Source organism: Sebastes fasciatus, chromosome 10 (assembly GCF_043250625.1).
Source record: "Sebastes fasciatus isolate fSebFas1 chromosome 10, fSebFas1.pri, whole genome shotgun sequence".
Lineage (NCBI taxonomy): Eukaryota > Metazoa > Chordata > Actinopteri > Perciformes > Sebastidae > Sebastes > Sebastes fasciatus.
In genome coordinates this window covers 27,233,072-27,258,273 of record NC_133804.1, presented here as the reverse complement: position 1 = coordinate 27,258,273, position 25,202 = coordinate 27,233,072, and the positions used below count along the sequence as shown (strand labels likewise).

Below are 25,202 nucleotides of genomic sequence, written 5' to 3'. Positions count from 1 at the left end.
GTGGATGGTGGTCACTGATAGGGATCAAACCAGCTACCCTTAGGTTACTGGTTGGCCTGTCTTCCTGCAGGCATTCCCGCCTCGAGAAAGTAGTCCATTAGTAGGTTTTATAACAATTCAAATTAGGGCTGTCAAAGTTAACGAGAGGGAATTAGAGTGACAATACAAAAACTAAGGAATCCATTGGTACCAACCATGTCATACTAGCTTGTCGGGAAGTAGGCTAAACAACACTCAAAATTTACGCTAAATTTTGGCGAGGAAAAACCTGGCGTGGCCATTTTCAAAGGAGTCCCTTGACCTCTTACCTCAAGATATGTGAATGAAAATGGGTTCTATGGGTACCCACGAGTCTCCCCTTTACAGACATGCCCACTTTATGATGATAACACGCAGTTTCCATGTTATGATTTCAGCATTTTTTATACTAAATGCAGTACCTGTGAGGGTTTCTGGACAATATTTGTCATTGTTTTGTGTTGTTAATGGATTTCCAATAATAAATATATACATACATTTGCATGAAGAAAGCATATTTGCCAAATCCCATGTTGATAAGAGTATTAAATACTTGACAAATCGCCCTTTAAAAGTACATTTTGAACAGATACAAAATGTGCGATTAATTTGAGATTAATCTCGATTCAATATTTTAATCGATGGATCTAATGTCGGTGTTTGTGAAACAGATTTGGTTGCAACTTCTGTATAATTTGAATGTATGCTAACGACTAGTGCAGCCCACTGACTGTATAAAAAACGTGGTATCTGTGGCATCTCACCCAAAGGAAATGTTTAAAGTCTTAATAAAAGCTGAAATGCTTATTCAATTAATCATTTAGTCAATCCATGGAATAGTTATTGGCTACAATTTTCAGGAAAGTAATTGTTCAAGCAAAAAAGGCAAACATTAATGGTTCCGGCTTCTTAAATATCAGAAGTTGCTACTTTGCTTGTCCCTTTCTTACATTATAGCCCTCCTTTGGATTTCAGTTTACTGCTTAACACCAATTTTGAGCGTGAACATTTTAAAACTAGTAAGAAAGAAGACAGCTCGAAATGAAGCAGAGGTGGGAAGAACAAGCAACTAGCAGGGCAGAGTGTGACGGACTGACGCAACTATCAATTACTGTAAGCAAACATGGTCCAAATTAAACTTCACAGTTATATAAGTATTGTGTGGTCAAGCTAGAGGATTATTTATTGCTGAAATACATGGAAGGGCAAACACTGTGATGATATGGTGCTGGCAATGTGGTGAAAAGTAAACACTAATTACTACTACTAAAGGTGTGAAAACCCATCTAGGATGTTTGGTATCCAGTACTACCAGTTTTTCTGTTAGATATCTTGCAGCTCCAGTGAAGCAGAGGCCCTTAAGTGCCTTATGTGTGTGTGTGTGTGTGTGTGTGTGTGTGTGTGTGTGTGTGTGTGTGTGTGTGTGTAATTCTTGGACAGGGGCCATAGGATATGTGAGACTGAAGGTTGATGGTCCAGTGCTCCTGCCCAGGAAACTGCCTCCCTCTCAATCACCTTATTCAAAGTGCTGTAAGCTTGTTAGGTGCAGTATTGCTCCTCTAAGTCTAATTTCCTGCATGACATAGGCTTGTTTGTTTCATTGCAGTTACTCCATTGGCCATTTACCTATCAGCATTTCCAGCCAGTCACAGTGTATTCACCACCGCAGGGCTTCTTTATATAAGAGTGGCAGTGGGAATCGATTTTGCTGGTGAAACACTTATGTATCTATTCTTATAAATCTATCCCATTCAAAAATAACATGCCCATGTTTACCGAGGTGCTGCTGTCAATGTAAATTGTCAGCATTGTATATATGCTGACCAAGCGTGGCCACTTCAATCTGCATTATTGCTTCACTCTTCCATCCTAACTCATGCTCTGCTCCGATGCTTGTGTTTGACTGGAGGTGTTCTGGGATCAACAACTGAATAACGTGGACTGATTGTTGTGATATGATTAGACTCCTCTTTGTTTCATTCTGTCCATATAGATGAGGCGTTTTGGACCAAACGGTTCTGGGGACTCCCTGAGAGGACCGCGGAACTGCCCACTGGGGGGCTCCCCCGAGAGCTATGCACCTTAAAGGGCTTTTATTCTAGGAACGATGACGAGAAGAAAGCCGGCCGGCACCGCTCGCACACATCTCCAGCTGGGAGATCGGCGAGTGGCTAGTTCTCTATGTTTCACAAGCTCTCTTAGCTTTTTTAGTAATATAAGAGAATAAATAAACAACCCTGTTATATGCCACAATCATATAAACTCAAGTAAAATAGCTGTCACCAAAGTACCTTTGGCATTGTAGTTTGAATTGGCTATCGTTCTTTGGTTCACTGGGCGTGTGCTCATGAACAAGTTCATTTCTGGACTTGTTTACACGTCTAACAGTTCTATAAAAATGGCGGTTGCCGGGGCTGCATTAGTTCATGTGTTTGACTAATCAGCGTACCCTTTTGTGCTGGGTGAGTATCTACTCAGAAATACGAGTTAAAAAAGTCTCTCAAAACGGTGTTCTAAGAACTACGATAGTTCCTAGTTCTTGCGGTGCGGACACAATAAAAAGGAGGGTTAGAAATATGAAAAAGTTCTTGCGGTCTGAAAACACCTATAATCCGTTTTGCAACACAAACTAGTTAACTGAATGATGACAGCTAATTGGCTGTGGTGGGATGGATGGACTAACTACTATCACTAAGTTAATATGTCATGTTGCATTTGCAGGCAAGCTTTAAAAAGGCTTACCTCCAAACAACATTTCATTCTCTTCTAGACCAAAATACTATGGCCACATAGTCAGTACCTTTTGGACGGTGTTTAAAGCAAGCAATAGTTCTACTAACAGAATTAATTCACATTTTAAGATGTTATGAAAAAAAAAACACTCCAGATTCTCCTAGAACTAAAAGCCAAAACTCCATATATTCACTTTTTAAACTGACCCCAAGTAGCCAGCAACCTTGCTATTTGATGTTGTATCGCCCTCTCTCAGTAACTGTATCTGTGCATAGCCAGATCCCTTACTACTATTGATCTCCATCCCCCCTCCTTTTCAACTGTGTTGTGAGAAAATGTACCATGAAATATTTATTTCCCCCGCAATTCCCCTTCTTCAAATCCGGGCTATCCTTCCCAGTCACATCTGCTGATCCAAGCCATTTTTTTTTGAGGCGTGGATTTAGCCTTCAGTTGGCTCTGCCTAGTGCATAATATTCAGAGGGTTAGAACCGCATCGCTGCACATTACAGGTTGAGGTGGAGGGGACATAAAAACGGTCCTCTGGGCCATTGTAGGCAGCGGGTGTCATGGGTGTTATTACCTCATCCGCCTTCTCAGCCCTGATCATCATCTGCTGCTGCTGATATAGTTTGTAGAGGTAAGGTCTTAGAGGTTGTACGTAGGGGAAAAGGGAGAGAGAGTGTATGTGTGTGTACATGCCACCTTGAAGACACATTTTTGAATACACAAAGCTGATTGGGGTTGGCTTTCCTCATTTACAACTCACTATTTGCTTTCAAAACAATATATCACGGTTTCTTTCTATATTGGGTTAAGTATGTTGAGGTTATTGTTAAATTTATGATACCGGAGACTGAACATAAACAAAATATCCGTCTACTGTAGGTTAAGTGTATGCCTGTGTTTATATACTATGTATGTACATGTGAGTGCATTTCTGTGGGGAATACGTAATGTGCAGTGCATGTATTATTGAGTGACTGAGGATAGATAAGGAGACAGGGAAACAGTCAGACAGACCATATTTACACTGACCCTACGATATTGATGCACTTAATATTCTGCTTCACATTTCAAATTTCTTTCTTTCTTTGTCCAAAACTCAAAGACACTGTGCACAGAGTTTGCATAAAGCCCCATATACACACAGATCACGGCATCCATAAATAATGGAGCACACATAAATTAAACATCGAAGTTGAGTTTGCGATAGCCGCTCACAGTTGGCCGACTAAGACGCCTCATTCTCCCCCTCCAAGACTTAATTAGAAGCCTTGCGTTTCCTGTATGGAAAACAACAGAAAAAAACAAACAAACACAAGGGGAGGAAAGCCACAGGGAGCGCAGCCTTTGATTTCCCACAATGCACTCTGTTATTACAGTTTGCTATAATTGTGGGCTATGTGAGAGGACAGAGCCTTGAACAGGAACATCTAATAAACACCTGGTTTCTGCCCTCTTTTATTCACCTCTGCTATCTTCAAAGGTTAGTTCCCCCTACCATCTCCTTACAAGCCTCCCGTTCCTTCATGCATATCATTTATAGAGGCTGTGCAGATGCAGCACAAATTGCCTGATAACCTTCGTCAGTGCCAACACGGAGGGCCAGTGGAGAGTTAGTTGTGTGCAAACAATGTCCAAATACATAAATAACCCAGAATGAAAAGGAAATATACTCACATTATTGTGATGCGGGTGTGGGTCTGTTCAGTGATGTGACATAGGCATCAACTGATGATTATGTTACTATATCTATAATAAGCCTTCAGGTCTGAAAAGTGAAGCCAATGCTGAAGTGCCTTAAACTGCATTATTTCTAATAGCCAGCAGGGGGCGACTCCTCTGGTTGCAAAAAGAAGTCTGATTGTATAGAAGTCTATGAGAAAATGAATCTACTTCTCACTTGATTTATTACCTCAGTAAACATTGCAAACATGAGTTTATGGTCTCAATCACTAGTTTCAAGTCTTCTTCAATACAGCATGATGTTTATTTAGCAAATGATGGTCCCATTTAGAATCATATAGACCATAAAGCAGGGTAAGTTTAAGGCGTGGCTACCTTGTGATTGACAGGTCGCTACCACTGTCCATTTGGGAGTTGTCCGTGTTTTCTTTTTACAACTTTAATCCTTTCACACTGTGTTTTCAGTTCATGAAAGTTAATTGTAACATTTTGGTTGCCTAAAAATGTCTTATTCTGTGTTCAGTTGTACTTAGCTCCACCCTCTCTGTCACTTCTGGTGCAAAAAAACAAGTTGGCAACAGCCAAAAACTAAGAATGTGATGGCCAAAAACCAAGATGGCGACGGCCAAGATGTCCAACTCAAGGCTTCAAAACGGCAGTCCACAAACCAATGGTTGACGTCACGGTGACTACATCAACTTCTTATATACAGTCTATGACTGCAACATCTATACAGTATCTATTGTGATATTGTATATTTTCTAGAAAATCAATTAAGAAATTGTTTCTGATTATTGTTTATGTCTAATCCAATAAATTAAATACCCCAAAAAAAACATAGTATACCATCTGATGGTTCACAAACTTATATCGTCTCATGGACTATATCTTTATATCGTCCACCCCGACTTTAAACGGACAAATGCCGTTATGGTAAAGTGAGCAACACGTTGAAATTATATGTATTTTTTTCCACCCTATAACTTCTCTCTACGTCAAGTTTGTTTGTTCCTTTCTACACCAATACACAACATGTTGATTCAAAAAGTCAGCTCTGGCTTAATGATCACAGAGTTTCATTAAATGTGCTGAAAGCCCCCTGCTATTCAAGTTGTGCAGATGTAGCTGTGTTCAGACTTGTCCATATGAAACATAAGACACCTTAACACAAAACAAACACAGTCTGAAACACAGCTTACATATTGTGTACATAAACAACTAAAGGTTAATATTGTGCACGCCATTGCCATGTGTTTGTCATATCTAAAGGTTACTTAACAGTTGTGGTATGTCTAGACAAGTAAAGAAAATTGCTTTTGACTTTATTTGCATAATTCATGCTCTTTGCATTCGAAGACGTCATGCTCATTTTATATAATGCAATGACTCCTGTTAGTAAAATGAAACACTAAAAATAAAAATCTGACTTTCAGCATGTCCTTTTGGTGCTTAGAGGTTTTGGTAATTCAACCTGTGATCTTCCTGATACGAGACAATCCATCTAACCGGGACACAAAGGTACATGTCCTTCTGCTAGCTCATTCTTAATTATGGCTTTGGTGATATTGAGACTGACATCTAAGATCCCTTCACGCCGTTGTTTTTGTGAAAGACCTGAATGAGGCCCATCTGGTCTAAGTAGGGCACCGGGGATGACAGCGCGCCAGCATGTTAATATGTTCTCTCAGAGATGAGAGCCGCGGTGTTACAGAGATGATGATGATGGCGCTCCCAGTCACGTTCACTCACTTAGCCAACCTTGTCTCCTCTTGATCATTCTTGACAGTAACAAAAGGGGTGAATATTCTCTAATCAAGGCCAAAAATTCCGATCACTGCTGGCATTTCCCTAATCAGCCCATAATAGCATTTTGAGGACAGTGTCAGTGGATAATGGAAGGTTAGCCATACTAAACAATAAGAGATGACGAGTTCCTTTCAAAGATGGCAAATCCACCCTCTGAAAGATGTGTCACCTGCTCTAAAAATACTGGTGGCACCGAATTAATTGATAATAGGGCACCGGGAGAACTCCTGAACACCTGAGGCAGCCCGAAGAGAACCGAGAAAACACTGTAAAGTGAGCCTCGTCATAACTAAGGGTGATGGGTTTCCATTTTGTGAAGGGGAGATGAAATGCACTTCAGAATGAAACCTAGCTTTACATTATACTATGAAACTCTTGGAGCAATCAATATAGTTACTTGTTATTATCTTTTATACTTTATTATTATGTTTATTTACTATCCTGCTAGTTTTTACTGTCAGTGGTGGAAGAAGTACTCAGATATTTTACTTAAGTAAAAATCATTATACCACAGTGTAGAAATACTCTGTTACAAGTAAAAGTCCTGCATTCAAAATCTTACTTGAGTAAAAGTACAAAAGTATTAACATCAAAAGTACTTGTTGTGGAGACTTGTCCCTTTCAGAGAGTTTATATGATTATATATCATATTATTGGAATAATATTAATGTTGCTTTAACATGTAAGCAGCATTTTAATGTGACAGCTGGTGGAGTTAAAGCACATGTTAACTATTTAATGTGCTGTTGGATAGTTCAATCTGTAGCACATTATCAAATTTTACAAAATGATTGTTTTGTTTGTAAAATCTTAATCTGTAAAGTTACTAGTTACAAAAACCGTTAGATAAATGTAGTGGAGTAATAAAGTACAGTATTTCCCTCTGAAATGTAGTGGAGTAGAAGTATAGAAATGTAGTAGTCGATACCAATACCAGTGAAATTCCACAATTTTTAATGCCAATTCAATATCACCATAAAAAACAAAAGTAAAACAATAATTACATTTTACAAGATTACATTTGAACACATCATGATAACATTATAATTTACCTTTACACCCAATACTAATTTTTACTAAATAGAGCCTGAACACATCATAATGCTGTTAGCAGCCGGTAAGCAGCACAGTCCTGCACGGAGCTAACAACTAACGTTAACTAGCTCTCATACCGCTTATTTTAACACGGATTTGCTGTTCACAATGTAGCATTATCAGGGCAAAAATTCAGTGCGTCAATAGTGAGTTGTGTCCCAAATACATTATATTCCCCGGGGCAACAGGACGCAGCTAGTCTCAAGCCTGGCCGGAAAAACGAGTACCATCACGTTTTCAGAATATTGACATCGACCTGGTACCAAAGAATCGGCTCTCGTGACATCCCTATATACATGAATACATCTTTAGTTACTTATTTACTATTAACTGTTGCAGTCTTCCAGTTACTTTAGCAGTAATGGTTTCCAGCATATTGAATTTTGCCACTTTAAAGAATGTTAAAATGTAGTAAACAGTTATTCAGAGTTCATAGTAAGTTCGACCCTTTTGTAGCAAGTGAAGACATCTACTGTCATAGCAACCCGTCCTCTGGTACGTTTGTTACAGTATTCATGTTATTCTGTGTCTACTCCCAAAATTATTCATAAGTTTAAATCACAAAATACTAGGTAGAACTTATAATAACCATGCAGTTCCACACAACAAAAATACAGCATCATTTGGCGATTGCCAGACTTCAAATGATGAGTTGAGAAAATAATGATGAATCAATAAACTTGGTGGAGAAGTGACTCTATTACCAAGAATAATGAGGCATGTGGGCAGCACAGAAATTATAATAGACAAGATGAATGCTATGTGTTTTCCATTCCCATGATTGTGTCTTACTACAATTTGTAAAAAAGAAAGCATCCATGTCTGGTAGACCAACTGTCCACCTCATTATGGAGAAATAAAAAGCTGAATATGTACACAGAGACGGGATTTCTGACATTTCACAGCAATCACTATGAAATAAAACACTTAGTTCTAAGACAGCACATATGCATTTCTTTTCGTTCCTATAAACCATCTCCCCTGCATCCTTCACTAAATTGCATTCATCCTAGAATCAAGAGGGTGCCTTTGCCTTCAAGCTACAAAACAGGAGCTGTATGGAAAAAAAACCAGCATATCCATAATAAATCAGAACTAGGTAGAGTGCAGTGAATTGAGCATCATTGCAGGTTTATCCCTGTCTTCTATCTGCAGTGAGCAGGCTTCCCTCTCCAAACCAGTCTTCTTACTGTGTTCTCCCTTTGAAACAGCAGCCAGGTTTTCCATTACGCCTCAGTGTGCTGTCAGAGCCTACCTCTTTCAGAGAGATTATTTTTCCCTTTCATATCTCAAAGTGTGCAGCCAGATCTAATAATACCGTATCCAATTGATGTTGGGGGAAAATGTAGCACTTCATTGGAGAAAAAACAACAACAAATACAAAAACAAAAAAAAATTCCTATCCGCAAATGTCAGCACCAGAATCTCTAATCCCTCTGCATAAACACACAGATTTTTGCCTTAACCATAATTAAAAGCTCTGTCACTGTTTTTCACAGGGAATAAAATGTGGCAGGTTTGAGGGGTAACCCCCGAGGCATTGTGAAATGCAACGTGCCCCACGTACTGCTCTACCTCTTCTCCCCACTGATAAGATGGGAAAGTGGTGCTGAAGTACGGGGCCATTTCCTGCTGCGAGAGCATGTGGAAAGCAGCACACCTCGTTGCGATAAGGGCCAGCTGGTGTGTTTACTTTTGATCACTACTTTCTCTAAGAAACTCAACATTTGCAAGAAATAACAAACAGATAATAATGCCGGAGAAAGGAGTGATTTAAGAAGGTGGAACATGAGGAATGTTAAGGTCAAAACACAATGATGCCATTGGAATGCAACATGCCTTGGCTGATGTACTGTATTGAGTAAATTAATCACAATCAGCTACCTGGGGGAATGTTCACAGGAGGATGAATGTGTTACATACAGTACAAACACATTAAATCCTGTACGGGAGCTTGCCAGTACAGCTTTAGCCTTAAGCGGCATCACTAGAACATTACTGTATAACACTGGTCCAGGTTACTTAAAATCTTAATTAACAGCATTTTCAAAACATGCAACGTATCCTCATAACGGTTCATAGGATATCTTACGAGCAGTTGATCTTAATTTTTAGTGCATTTTCCTACGAATGTCCAGCAACACATGTAGCACGTTTCAATTTCCACTCGTTACATGCATACAGTCTTTTCAAAATAATCTTCCAGGAAATCACTTGGTTAGGTCTAGGCAACAAAGATACTTAGTTAGGTTTAGGTAAAGATGGTGGTTTGGGTTAAAATAACTCCGAAAGTGGCGTAACTTAAGTACGGAAGTTACATGATCGATACATCCACGTTGACTTCTGGTTTCACACGGGGTACGAACAGCGATCTCCTGGGCGAAAGTCCGGTGTTTTGAGACTCACCCATCCACCCAACCTCCTTCCTAAGTGCTGTTTGTCGCTCTTTATACTTCCTGGTTTACAATTACGTGGATTAAATACAAATTGTGTGGGATATATACGGATTACAATGCTTTACTTTCAAAGGTCTAGCTACAAACAGTGTATGAGAACAGCCTGAACAATGACTGATGTTTGTTCTCCTTATAGTGAGTGCAGACTACTCCTTAAATGAAAGTGTTTAAACACCCTTTAGAACTATAATAACTTATCTACTCAGTGCCAAACTTCATTTTACTCTAGACTTTTATTTTTCCAATTACTCAGTGATGTGCACTCCGTTCAGATATTGTTAATCTCGTCTTCAGGGCAGTTTAAAGGCAGTGCCCTTCCCTATTAAAAGTTCTCTGATAGCAAAAGTGGATTTTCGACCAATTTTTTGTAATTTGTAGGATCATTACCAGTATGATACTTTTTGTAGTTTTTTTTGGGTATCTTGCAAAAATGCCCCACCGCTTCAAGTCATCGAAATGTTATCCTGTCATGAATGCAGAACTGATCAAACAGGGTTTTTATTACAGTTTTATAAAAGAAAATATTAGTCCAAGAACCTATATTTGCTTGACTTTAATAGATTGTAGCCACTGATCACCAAGCAAAGACAGTGATACTGTAAATCAGTGAGAATAAGGGGAAAAAAAGGAAATTCTTCATATGTAATTACAACCTCTGGTTTTAGCTGGTGTTATTAGCTGTAATGAAAACTCAGCCCTCTATGATGCAAGCTGCTGAAACTTCCATACAGTGGTTAATAACTTTACTACTGTACTCTCCCTTAGGACTTTTGTTCCCCCCTCCCCCCTTTCTTTTGAATTGATTAGAGATGTTACAGTTTACGAGGCAATTGAATTTAACAAGACTTTAGTAGAACAACAGCAGCTGGATGATCAGCCTGTGCATCCAGACGTATGTGAAGTTGAGAACAGACACATCAAACTTTGTCTCAATAAAGCCCCCTAGGAAGGAACACGACATCTTGATTTAGATGCAAAACACAATCCCATGCTCGGCTGGCTCCTCCCATGAGGGGCCAGGAGATTAAGATTTAATGGTGATACTGAGGGAACGACACTATCTGTCTGCAGCCTCCCGTCTCTTTCCGTCTCTTCACACAACATCACCTCTGTTGCTTTCCTATCTCTTTCTCTCCCACAAACACAGATGCAGACGCACTTGCCGACACAGTCATGCGTACACACTCAAGTTTGGGGCGCACAAACGTACACACAAGCGTGTGTGCTCTCCCGACAGACGCCCGCACGTACATACAAACACTTGCTGATTTAGATACTCGCACATGCAATCTAAAATCTGACAAAAGCTTGGCTATACTGACAGATGGCGTCAACTGGAGTTTGACTTGTAAATTAAAACTCTTGTCAAGATGATCTTTTTTGTTGCGTGCATACTGGAATTGGCGTAAGAAATGATGGATCTGCACTCAACATGGCTGGCAAAACAAACATGCCTGACGGGAATGCACTGTTATTTGCTGTTTGACAGCGTAATGCACATCAAGACGGTTTTAATTAGATTATATTTGACATATAAGACTGGCAACAACTGCGCTTCATGCATTTAACAGCATTGATATCCCCAGTCAGTATATACTGCCAAACTAAGTTACTGCATTACAACAGTTCCAGCATGTCTCTGTCTGGCAGTAACAACCAAACCATCTTTAGTGCGTGCGTACATTGTTCTGTAGGTCTGCAGAGAAAAACTCTCCCAGAATATTCAGTTGCAACCACCTTTGCAGAATTCATGTCCTAATGTTATCAGGATTTAAAATGTATCGGTAATGGCTTCCTCCCGTCAACCGCTATTCCTTATCCCTTGATATTTGAAGAGGCATTAAGAAGGGAAATTAATGAGGGATCAGCTTTCACTTGGATTCACAGGGTCAGGTTATTTTATGAAAAGAGCAGGTGATGTCAAGTTTTATACACTTACGTATTAAACTTAGAATTCATCGTACTGCATTGGCACGCAGATCATATACGTATTCCTACCACGTCACCCATACATTATCTTAAAATGCTAATAACATACAGTAGGGGTGGGAAAAAAAATTATTCACATTATTGCAATTTAAAAAAATTTGAATCCATTTTTAATGCCTGCATCTCTATAATCGCTTCATTTGAGTCTATATGGAGGTAGAAGAAAGTTACCACTTTTATTGAGTAACGTGACGTCATATCTGTTTCAAGAAAAATGTGACTAAATGTCTGTTTAACTTGCAGGACAAATGCCAAACTCATTTATCTGTTACATGTGAATAAGTATATAATAATCAGAGATTACTTCAGACTTCCTATTATAGTCTGAAAGCAACACATGAAGAGAAACACCCAGTACTTGCTGTATTTTGCAATCCATAATCTTAAATGAATTATGGATCATAGGTGCTTTCTTTAGAAGCTGTTAAGAGTTCAGGGACTCATTGTAAATTTAAAGGATGCTCCTGGTGCGACAGAAAATCCAAGGTGACAATGAGAACCCCTTTTTCCTTAGATGGCATACGTGCTGCTGCTATTTTGACCTCCTTCTGGCTGAGCTGATGAGGAGTCAAGGCATTATTCAGCAATGATTTGTGTGTCAGAGAGGCTGCAACAGGGGACACTGACTCAACACTGCAAATCAGGAGTTTATAAAGCCAATGAAGACTTGAACAGGTTCAGTGTCACAGAGCTAAAGGAGTATATCTTAATAAAAACTGTCCAACAAAGGACAATTTGACAAAAGGACCTTTACAATAAATTCAATCGACTTATGAAGTAACACATTATTATGTGTTCAAAAAAGGTCCTTGTTTGGGGGACTCTGGTTAATAAAGTCATATTTTCTCACTGTCTATACTGACCATAAATTAAGAAAGAAAAATGTGCTAAAGGAATTAAAAAAAAGAGGCAGAAATGGTTGTATGAGAGCCACACACTGAAGTTCAATATGGTTGCAGGTAGCGAGTAACATAATCGTGTCACCCCGACCAAACAGAGACCACAGGGAGGGCTTTTCTTACGCTCATGTTATTTGTCCATTTCTCTCCACCATGAAGGCACCAGGACTGACGCAAAAGTAATGAAATCGTCCAAAATGAACACACAAGTCTCTGGAACAAAACAGCTAAGAGACTGTAAATGTCTGCTGCTTACCACTTTGAGAAGCAATCATCCCCTCAGCCATGGCCTATTCTTTTTTCGCTTCTTTTGCTGTGGTCGTCCCTATTTTCGGTCTTTTGTCTAGAAGGAGAGGAGAGGGAAGAAGCAGAAGTAAAAAGATAAATTATGGATAAGCTTAAAAGCCACAACGAGAATCAATGCATAAAGATCACAATTTCAAATGTCTTGAAAATACAATGCTTGGAAATTAGAAGGACATCGAAGAGACAAGGAATCGATCGATCGAAACAGTGACTACACATCAGCAAAAGCTCTGCAGTATGCTGAGTTTTCAAACCACATGAAGTAAATCGCATGATTACATCTATTCTATTTTATTTTAACATAAGCAAAGCTTACAGTGTCAGTATTGTGCAGAGTCCATTGTTAGATTTCTTTTTAGCGGAAATTCATGATCTTTTTGAATCCCTGGCAAACAGAGTGACCTACGCAATGCACACTGGCCCTGCCTGCTACCCTCTCTACTATAATGAGTCCCCTTATCCAGACTGCAGGAGGAAACACAGAGGATGGTGATTATGCAAAAGGCGTGCCTGAGTTGGTAATGTGACGATGAGAGAGCGCGATAGAGAGAGAAAGAGGAGACAGTTATCTCCTCCAAGTCCAAAGGCAGGGAGATTAAAATAAGAGTTTGACTCAGGACACTCTTGTTAAAATCATTCTTGACACTGGGCGCTATTAGTACGCCATTAACAGTTCAAGGACAACAGTTGTCCTGTTTTTTTGATCATTCATCTGTTGGATCTCCTCGTTAAGCCTGAACCCAGATCCTCACGATGGCCACAGAATATTGATTGGACTGGGAACGGTGATTTTGCTGAATTTATAATAATGCTATTTTTGTTTGCCCTTTATATTACAGATGAGTCAAATGCTCATCATGTAGTTCTCACAATAATCTTGATGTGACAATATTAGACACACATGATCCATACTAAAAAGTAGGGTGTAAATCACAAGTTTCATCTCGATACGATATTATATTGATTCTTTGGACAACAATATGATTTGATTTGATTCAATTCAGGGGCCTGCGGTCGATATGAGACAATATCATTTGCCTATTTAAAGAGGCAATTTCAGTCCTGGTTGATTTACAATTTCTATTTGAGTGAAAACAATGGATTGGTACTTAGAGTTTAGCAGTCTGGAGTCTTTTTGATGAAACATGAGCTTTGAGTTTTCAGAATTGTGCATAGTTCTATTTTTTGTGTGAATACGATGGAGAAAAACTGTAATACAGCATTCTCTTTCTGGGATTGTCACCACAGACACCCAGCTCGTAATACTGAAAATATATAAATACTGCAATACTTTCATCAGTGGGTCATCGGCTCACTCACCATTGTGTTACCTCCTTGGACGATAGATAATGACTTTACAGACATTTATGTAAATGAAAATCTTTGAGATTGCCATCTTAACAAAATCAGTTATGTTTATATAAACGCACAAAAGGTTTGTTCTGTAGGAAGGAGGAGAGTTTGGATGGAAATCGTGACACAGATGTGCCATGGGAATTTCAAATTAAAGCCGTATCTTAAAGATATGTATCAATGTTTTCACTTTGCATCAATGATATTGGATCGTTGATCATTTATAGATATACCGATCCAGATCGATGGATCTTTACACCCCTACTACAAAGGTACTCAATCTTGACACTGATCTTTAGCCATGCTAGCGTTACCAGATAGCGCATGGCAATGTCAACTTTTGGATGGATTGCCATGGAATTGTGTACAGGCATTCATTGTCCCCAGAGTCTGAATCCAAATGATTTGATGACACCCTGACCTTTCATCTCACGCCACCATAAGGTCAAAGTGAATTATCTCAACAGCTGCTAGTTAGATACCTAGACGATGTATCCTTCTGAGTTTTTTTTTAGCGCCACCAAAAGGTTGACTTCTTCGGCTCTGAATGAAATTTCTCAACCACTACTGGAAGGATTGCCATAAAATTGGGTAAAAACATTAAAGTCCCATATAGGATGCATTGGAAAAACTTTGGTGATCCCCTGACTTTTTCATCTAGTGTCATCATCAGGTCACAAAGCTTGCTGGCATTCGGCATGGTTGTAGACTCTTAGTCTTGTTACATAATACTAGTGCAGTGCCCATTCGGAGTGCAATTCCCATTCGGAGTGCATGCCTGTCTGGAATGACCAATTGCTTGGCCCCCAGAAGTTCTGCTTGCAGTGTTGTCGAGAACCTTGGGATTGCTGCTTGTACCCGCTGAGTGTGAAGTTGTTTGGATGAACGGTTCTCGAGGTATGCGAAGGACAGTCATACAAGCGTGCACAGACAAACAGAGAATTCTTCCTTTCATAGCTAGATGATCCTGCTACAGTGCCATCTATTGGCCAAATGACACCAAATTTGTCAAGGTCCCTCAGACATCATATCTACACATTTCCAGGGGAGAAATAATTTTGTTTCTGAGCCTTGTGGTTCAAAAGTTACAGGCCAAAACGTAAAGTTTATTGTCATAGCGCCAACATCTGGCCAAATTGCATCACATTCGACAATAAACTCCCTTGGGTCCTGACACCTGCCAAGTGTGAAGTAGATCTGATGAGTGGTTCTTGAGATATGCAAATAACACAGGACAGACAGACAGAGATTTGTTGCTTTATAGTTAGATACTTATGGAGACCTTCACTGTCTTCTTGCACTGTGTGAGGTCCCTTTGTTCAAAACCAACATGTACAAGAATGCACTGTTTCATCATCTCTAGTACTATCACGGAAAATACTGTGTATTTATTGTGCTTAGAAAATAAAGTTGATCCTGGTTCAGATTGAACTACAGTATATCATTGCACATGATGTGATTTAATAACCTTTCATTGACAATCTGTCTCCGAAAAACCACAACCAATTCCCCTGTCTGCCATGCGCTCGGCCTTGCATTGTAAGGATACATTAGCACGCTATTTGCCACCTGGAATCAAGATGCACACCAATCAAGACAATAGCGTCTCTCCTTAATTATGTGACCATAAAGTGTCTTAATATGCAAGAGCACCTGGATGCTGTTATAGACATCAGAGCTTCATCAGCATTTGTTCTTAACTACCACAACCCAAACCCAGATAATTGGTGCTTTATTTTGTAGTATGGTGAGGGACAGATTGGGGAATGGTGTGGGCTTTTTTTTTCTTCTCTTCCCATTTCACTGATCAGCTAAAAGAGAGAAAAGATAAAAAGGTTTTCATCAGCAGCAGGATTCATTTGTGGAGAGCAAAAATTAGAGTGTAGGATCTCATAGGTCAGAAGTATCCTCATCATAAAATGCAATTTTAGTTTTATAATCATCATGTTTAAAAATCATGATTTCGTTTTACTGTAGTATGTGGTTTTATATCATTCCACACATATTTCTAATTGAGATGCGATGCCTGTGTCACTTGATGGTCATATTCAAAAGTAGAGTCATGTGCGTGTATCGTTTAAAAAATTACGATTACAGCACCAATACCAGAACCCTTAAAGTGATGCCAGGTGGCGGTACTGCGCAGTCGCGGATGCATAATGACCACCCTGCGATGCTAGCACTGTTAGCTGGCTGATGGCCGCGGCTCCCGTGTTCTGGCAGGCAATCCTGATTGTGTGGGTTGTAGCTGCTGCGGTAGTGGGCCAATCACACGTTGCATTAAATCGAAGAACGCTTGCAGTGATTGGCTTTGAGCAAAACCATACAAACAGTCCACATGTTCTACATCTGGGCACAAAGAGGATAAAATTCAGGCATCGCTTGACTGGAGAAGTTTCAATACTACTTGGTATTGGGTTATTTTGGTAGCGATACCCAGCCCTAAAAGCCACCATCTTGAATGAACTCGGCAATGTCAATGTATGTTTTATATACTTTTCAGTGGTGTCTGTTTAGCTGAAACAGATTAACACTTGTTAACCTATGTGGGGAATCTGAATCTCAATCTTGCCTGGTATGTTTGCACTAGAGAGGGCAATACAGGACTTTCAAATTCCATCAGACAGATGGAAATATCACTGCAGCAAAAAAGAAAAATACAGTCCCAAACAATGTCATGTTTACTGCACTTTGTAGGATGTTTTCATTTTAATGCTTAGCCGAAAAATTAGAAAAATCTAACTACATGCCAAAATAACTCATCCTCCTGATCCAAATGTCTTCCCTTCCAACTAATGATACACAGCTAATAAAGCAGAACCAATTACTTTGCACAGCTGGGCATGTTTTATATGTTCCTTTCGATCGTGAGCATTTGATTGCTTGTAAATACACGGCTGATTTATACTTCTTTACAGTGTAAAACTCAGTGGGCCCAATGACAAGAAAGCAATTAATCACGTTATTATGCCAATTAAGAAGTTGGTCTGCTCCAGTGAAGGTAGAAAAAAAAGCAAGGGAATTGAAGATGTGAGAGTGAGGCCCTCCAGGAAGTTAATGTGAGCCACTAAATTACATCCATCACTCCCACTCATCCACATAGACAAGCTTTCACATGTTGCCACTGAAGTGCTGTTTATTTATGAAGATATGAATCCATTGGCCTCTTGTTACATAACCTTTTTTTTCTTTTGCTAATATGTATTCAGTGTTAAAGGACGGCCAATTATCAGCTGACAATAAAGATAAAAACAATGAAGAGATATGCTATTGAAGACTATAATATATACTGTTTCACACTACATTACGCCATGATTCTACCTCTTATGGTACATGTCCACAGGGGCGTTTTTATAGCGAGGACGTTGGACGCTTGATGGTCTGCCACTAGACACAAGGCACCTGATTGAACCAACGGGGGCTGCTGCTCCCAGCCGGAATCAACTTGGCGGCTCGTTTTGAAAATCTCTTCTCTTTTATCACGAAAATAGTTCACCGAAATGTAATTCTGAAAACATTTAATGCGAGAAATAAGCCATGCAGCTGCTGAATCTGTCTTTATTTTGGAGTGACAACGCTTAGTTTAAGAGTTTCTAGGGAGTTTAGAAGTGGCTGGTCACGCCTGGCACCCCTGATTTGATCCTAGACCTCAACTTTATGCAAATGAGGAGCGGCCAACATGACGCCACGTCTCTCGAATCGTGCCGCCACGCTACCAGAATGCATTGCAGGGCTGCTTACAAAGACAATGAATGGGAAGTGTGGAAAGGACGGAGGCTGTGGACAAAAGCTTAAATGTGGCAGCAGGGACTAGTCTGGGAAATCAGTAGTCTAACATCTAATGACTTTAAAGTTCACATGACAGAATCACTTTCAACTTAACTTTGACTTCAGTGCTTTAACTTAAAACGATGTGAGATATTCTTCAAGCCCAAAGGTGAAAAAGTCCTGTTCCTGTTTGTTGCTTTTATTAGTAGTAGAAAGTATACATTTCTTGAATTAGTGTTGTCGTCCAATGTTTTGTTACCATTATATTATGTTGTAAATGGAAAGCAAGCTTTTTGCTAATGGAGGAAATTACCTACTTTTTGCATCCACCTTTCAAACCAACAGGGCGTGAGTAAAAAGATGGATTTTTGGAGTCTTGCTGTAAGCTAACTGGGAGCTAAGTACCTTTGCTAACATGAAATCAATGAGCCCTCCACACAGTCAATGTGATCAGGGGATCTTTGCATCCATTGGTAGCCCAAATGTTGTCTTGCAAAATCGATAACCAATCAGCAATGTCTACGACTAGCCATCTCTTATTGATGGAAAGGTAGCATGGCGTTACTGCCGTTTCTAAAAATCATTGACATACAGTAAGTTACTGTAACAGTCTTTCTGTCTCCCCTTTTCTCGTTCCCTCTCTTGGCTAAAAACAGTGAACAATATAGATTATGATCCATCAATTTATGATTATTGGAGTTGACCTTGAACTACAGACTTCCCTTCCCTTTGTTTGACCTTCCATATTACATTTTGTGTAATTAATGGACTTAAAGGATTAATTTTTGTTATTTTCAGTCTTTTTTCATTGTGTTTTAAACTGTTTTTTATTCTGTCCCTTGCTGGGAGTGGAACGCTCCAACACACACTCTTAAGGATGAAAGCAAACTGTAACCCAAAGGCAATAACATCACATTGTTTCACCATAACAACATCCAAACTGCAAAGAGACCTGCCTACATTCAATTTTCCAATTATCTATTTGCTGGAAGGTGTGTATGTTGTGAATTTATATATGTTATTTTAACTAACATGAACTGTTCTGATCAAGAACTCTGATGCAGCTTTCAAGTCCTATCGGGATGTTCTGTAAAAACAAACTGCCCTCTGGGTAAAACCTCTTCACATCAATCTTTGATGGGTAGTTTCAAGGATTTGTGGGATTTTTACGGGCCTGTTATCTACCACCTGGCATCGCAAATTGCAGCAATGTGTCAACACAAGCAGCAATTCAAGGTGTTAGAAATCTAAGATATGAGTTACATTTGCACTAATAAAATAGACTCTTTTATAAAAGATTATGAATGTAAAATAAAGCATAGACGCCTTCAGGCTGAAGCGATATCTGATGACTGGCAGCTATAAAAATTACAGGAAAGTATATAAGCATCATTTTAAAAAAGAGTATCAAATGGATTTACATAACTCAAATGTCAAGATAATTGCTCAATTGTATTTCCATTTTATGGTGTGTATTTTTGTGTTGAAAGGACTATTTTCATCACTTTGTGGGTGAAACCATTAAAGGTAGCTTTTCCCCTACGTAGAGAGCAGCACTGCCAGCAAAGTAAAGCAACTAAAGAGAGGTAAATAATGAAACGTGTAACACAATCAATGTAGTTTTGATAGCAAAAACTGTTAAAATTGACACCAGCACATCACAGAATGATCTGTATGTATTTCCTTCCATAAAATTCCAATGTATTGTAATAACAGTGCTGCATCCTTGTGCATTTGTACATATCCTGTGTGTGCATCTGTTTTGATGTCATGAGGCTATGTACATTTGCACACACGTAGATTGTATTTTGTGTCTCCGTGTGCGTTCATTTTGACAGCGGGCTCCTTAAGGGCCTTCGCATCAAGTGGAACCATTCTGACTGGCCGTGGCTCCGGGGGCCTCAGCGTGACTCCTGAGAGGAAGAGAAAGAGCAGAGAGGCTGCGTTTGTGGTGAAGGAAACTAAACCACCACATGCTCCCTATCCGTTCCTCTTAGCCGGCTCAGTGGCCCATACCTCGCCTTAATGAGATGCGGCAACACATACAGACACATGTAGCACGTCTACTCTAATTACACTAGAAAGCTCTGCCGTCTCCTCCTGCACCCCCTGGTGGCATCGTGCAAGTCACTCCAAAGGGTTATCTTTAAAAGGGTGAGATGGAAAAAAAAAAAGAAAAAAATCTGTCTGGTGAAATGGCAGAAAAGAAGCTAACAGCACCGGAGCACACAGCAGAAATAAAGAGCAGCGTTTTGTGCTATAGGTCATTTTAATACATTTAAATTCCCGCTGCATACTTTGATAGACGGACACACTTTGTGTCTCTCTTTATATGCATCTTTCATGGCATTTTGAGCATCTGTCTGATACTTTCACTGTGGGAGACTAGATTAAATTCCAGCATCATAAACTTTACAAGGGAGTGAGGAGCTGTAAGAGGTAATGTTTTAAAGCTACAGTTTATTGCTCACGCATTAGATATAACAAATATACTTGTGCCCATTGCCCTCAAGGTTTGAAATGACTGCTCAAATGACTACAGTCTTGCTATATGCAGCTAATACACATAACTTATTTAACTTGAATAGAAGTTTAATTGCGGGCCGTCGTCTATATTGAGTCATATAACATTTTAATATATAACATAGACACCCTCCTGTTACAATAGAGATGTAATTGGAATAGGATAGAAATATTTTGGCCGTTGTAAGTTTGTCTTTGCCTTCACTTTACTTCACTTTTCTAAGTATGTTGCCGGGTAAACTCAGGTGGCTGGATTGCAGGTATACTTGTGATGTTTGGGGCTGCTATTATGCCAGCTTAATTACCGTAGATTAGTTCTGTGTTTAATTATTGTTGATTAAATTATAGATGCATTAAAATAATTAATACGGCAATTAAACACATTTACAGTTAATGGCACAATTAAGCTGTTAATAAAACAATTTGCAAAACGTTAATTACATCTGCAATTTGTTATTCCTTTTCATTATTCTGTCTTTGTCATGGATAAATTGGTAAATTTGTAAAATGCTGCTTTAAAAGTAATTCCAATTGAAGACTATGTGTTACACCATTTACTTTGAGTATGCATTTTCCTTTTATTTTTCCATCCACAAAACATTAGTTCACTGCTTTACCAGAGTTTGACACTGCACCGGCTTGCTTGTATTATCAACGCAGCCTTGCCTACTGCCTCTGTAGCATCCACTCGGTGATCATTTTCCTAGAGAATGGACTGGACTTTTATCTGGTGCACTAGCTGCAGCTCTTCTAATTACAAAGACAAGTCTAAATGTTACCCAAATAGCAGCATTGTGAGATGGAAAACATTGGAGTAAAAAGCAATGCTAATTGAGCTTCCATACTAGAGCTTTCACAGTGTTGCATTTCCAACATGCTATGGTGTGTTTCGTGCTTTGTTCTATTTCACTGTGCTTATTATGTTGCATAATATGCTACATTTCTTGTTCTTGCATACTGTGCTGCAGCCTACATGTAGTTATATAACTAATTGCTGATTAGTTACATCTTGGTAGTCTTGCTTTCTGCAGTCCCTCTGAGGCATTATTTAATAGTGAAGGACTTGTGGGTTCTCAGCAGGTTGATTTACATACTGTACTGTACCGACATGAACTGCCTGATTGATAAGAGGGTGAAAGAGGGAGGAATGCATTCGGTAACACCATGACAGCAACATCTATAATGCATTATGAACATACTTATAATGCTTTATAATTGGCAAATAGCATTGTATAACCATATTTATAAGCACTGTACAGATCCTGTACACATTGTAAAGCCCCTTAATGCAAAGTTGTGATTTGTTATTATGGGCTACACAAATAGAAATGACTTGACATTCATAAATATCCACAATGCTTTATAACAATTATCATAACACATTGACACTCACTGACATTTTCTTTGAAAAGATCATAGTGTATTATAATTCCCATAGTTGTAATACATTAACATTTTTTATAATGCATTATAATCACTGTTATAATGCAATATATTGTGATTTTAAGTTACTCTAAGTGGTCCGTCTCTGCTTTAAGTAAAAATGTATTTCACAAGGTTTTGTGTGTTGTTCTTGCATAGATTTAATTATATATTTTTTACTTTACTTTAAGCAAACAATGACCACTTAAAGTGACTTATAATCTCATAATAATGCATTATAATAGTGATTATAATGCATTATAAATAGATTACAATGAATTACAACTATGGAAATTATAATAAACTATGATCTTTGCAAAACAATTTCAGTGAATGACCAGCAATTATGAAGTTATTATGACACTTGACCTTATTTATCTTCAGCCGACTTGACTACTGTAACGGCGTCTTTACCGGTCTTCCTAAAAAATCGATCAGACAGCTGCAGCTGATTCAGAACGCTGCTGCTAGAGTCCTCACTAAGACCAAGAAAGTGGATCACATCAGTCCAGTTCTGAAGTCTCTACACTGGCTGCCTGTCTCTCAGAGAATTGATTTCAAAATACTGCTGCTGGTTTACAAAGCACTAAATGGTTTAGGGCCAAAATACATTTCTGATCTTCTGCTGTGTTATGAACCATCCAGACCTCTCAGGTCATCTGGATCAGGTCTGCTTAGTGTCCCCAGAGTCAGAACTAAACATGCAGAAGCAGCGTTCAGTTTTTATGCACCAAATATCTGGAACAAGCTCCCAGAAACCTGCAGGACCGCTCCAACTCTCACTTCTTTTAAAACAAAGCTTAAAACTTTCCTGTTTGCGGGTGCCTTTTATTCTGACACTGCACTATAACTTTTACTCTTTTGAGTTTTATGCAATTTTAGCTTCTATCCTAGCTTTTATTTTTAGCTTGTTTTTATTTTCTAATCTTTAATGTTTTAATGTTTTTATGTTTTTATAACTGTTTTAATTATTTCTTGAATGTTTCTGTAAAGCACTTTGAATTGCCCTGTTGTTGAAATGTGCTATACAAATAAAGCTGCCTTGCCTTGCCTTGCCTATAAGTCATTATACAATGTTTTATAACGTGTTATGATTATTGTCATAAAACAATATGAATATTAATGAGTCATTATAACTGTAATTAAACAGTGCTATGAGCAGATTATAATGCATCATAAGTATGTTTATAATGCATTATAAACATGGGTGTTTGTTTAAAACTAAAAGAAGCTGTATGTTTATGTTTCATTCTATTTAATGATTATTTAATCAGGCGGTCTATGTATGTGTCTTGGGAAATGGCCAACTGCAATGTGAAGTACACACAATGTGTCATAAACAAGATTACATATGCAGAAACACAGGTATGTTCATTTAGATTGGAGGCAATGGAGTGACAGCTCGAACACAGACAGGTGATCAAATAGCCGTCATTTTGAAAGGCAGAAATTCTTCACAGGAGCGTTCCGTTGGAAAACAATAGCATCCAGTGTCATTTCATAAGTACTTCAAACCGAGCTACAAATAGACTGACAGGTACACAGCAGCCAAGGCACCTCCACCCCTCCTGGGGAAGATCTCTACATTTGTTCCACCCTCGAGCTACTGTACACCGCTTCTACAATCTTCTACTGCTGAGCGAGTGGCATCATGTGGGCTTCTTTTGCTCTTAAGATCACTGCGGTTATGAAAAGAAGCATGTTTTTTTCAATATCTTTTCCTTTCACCCTGCTCACGGATGTACATTGTGGTGATAAAGTGGGGTAGGGCATGAATTAGTGTGGGATAAATATGGGCTTTTATGAAGTACCGATCATCATTCGACACTAGCCAACTGACAGTTTGGCAGGTGCAGCCAAAGTGCTCTCGCTGCCTCCCCTTGAGCTATCCATAGTGGTGACTATGAAATATGGACAGCAGCAAATTGAGATTCATCAGGCACGCCTGCCTTGCTCACTGAAATCTATATTCAATTTTGGAGCATCTGTCATGGCAGTGGCAGGCTGAGGCATGCTGGGATTGAGAATCACTTAAGTGTTCTGAAAATGTACGTGGTGGAAAAAAATCTCTGTCTTTCTCTCGGCGTATCTGCCTGCCCCTCTCTCTCTCTTTCTTTGTATCTGCAGGTAAATTCACATAAAAGATGTATTTCCCTGCACAGCAATGCTTGTTTTCCTTCCACATCTATATAATGTTTCTGTTCACAAATGCATTTCCACCCACAATTTCCCAGCTAATACTAAATGAGCCCATACACTTCATTATTTAGTGCAATAATCAGTGCATTCTTATGTGTTCTCATCAGTTTTAAGCTGCCACTGGGAGAATTCTGACAGCATCTTTAAACCCCTGATAATGAAGCAGCTAGCTACACTATATCATCGAGAATCTGCAAATACAACGTAAGCCCAAGTAGCTATAGTGCTGCTGGCCAAGAGACACTTACGGCTGAATGGTCTACTATTGCAGTAGCTTATACAGTATGTTGCTTAACCTTCAAATCGCATGTTTTACGTACTGAACATTATGTAAAGAAACATATTCTTCTTTATTTTCTGACAAAAAATATCCAACAATCTAAAACAAGAATTTTCTACCACATGGCCATGGCGGCAGAGAAGTAGAGAGCATGAAATCCTTGATTCTATGGCAACGGTCAGACTCAATTTTCCTTTTTCTCATGCTTATGAGAGTTTATGATTAAAAGGAAGCAATTGGCTAATTATCTACCGAGGAAAGTAGCCGAAAGGTCAAGGTTTTATCTGCAGGGTTGGTTTCTGCTCTCCGTAGAGAGTGGGTCAAAGTGAGCTGAGAATTCTCATTACAGACCGTTAAACTTATATTGAGAATCTGTCTGTGGGCGTGCAGGTGGAGCTTAGTGTCGTCCTCAAGGACGCTGACATGAGATTGAACCTGCGGCTTTCTGGCTAAGGACCTGCACTCTCACCACCTGGCTCCCTTGATTCCACAACTCCTTGTTTTGATGATTCAGTAAATAGAAAGGCGGCGGAAGCTGTTGTGCTCATCCGCTGACCTTATGTGCTTGATTCAACACATCAAAAACCTCGGCTCACATCCCCCATGAAACTGCCATTTGCTATGTTATGACCCTGATGTTGGTTGTAGATTCTAAAGGGGTTACAG

The 25,202-nt window shown here is 39.1% G+C and overlaps 1 protein-coding gene across 4 annotated transcripts in view; it reads right to left on the bottom strand.

Moving 5' to 3' along the window:
• lingo2 (leucine rich repeat and Ig domain containing 2) overlaps positions 1 to 25,202 on the bottom strand; it is a 247,894-nt gene that overhangs the window by 89,555 nt on the left and 133,137 nt on the right. For all 4 annotated transcript variants that reach the window (XM_074649223.1, XM_074649224.1, XM_074649221.1 and 1 more), the window contains one exon: positions 12,942 to 13,028. The gene's annotated coding sequence lies outside the window, so the exon portion shown is untranslated. The remainder of the gene's footprint in view (positions 1 to 12,941; positions 13,029 to 25,202) is intronic.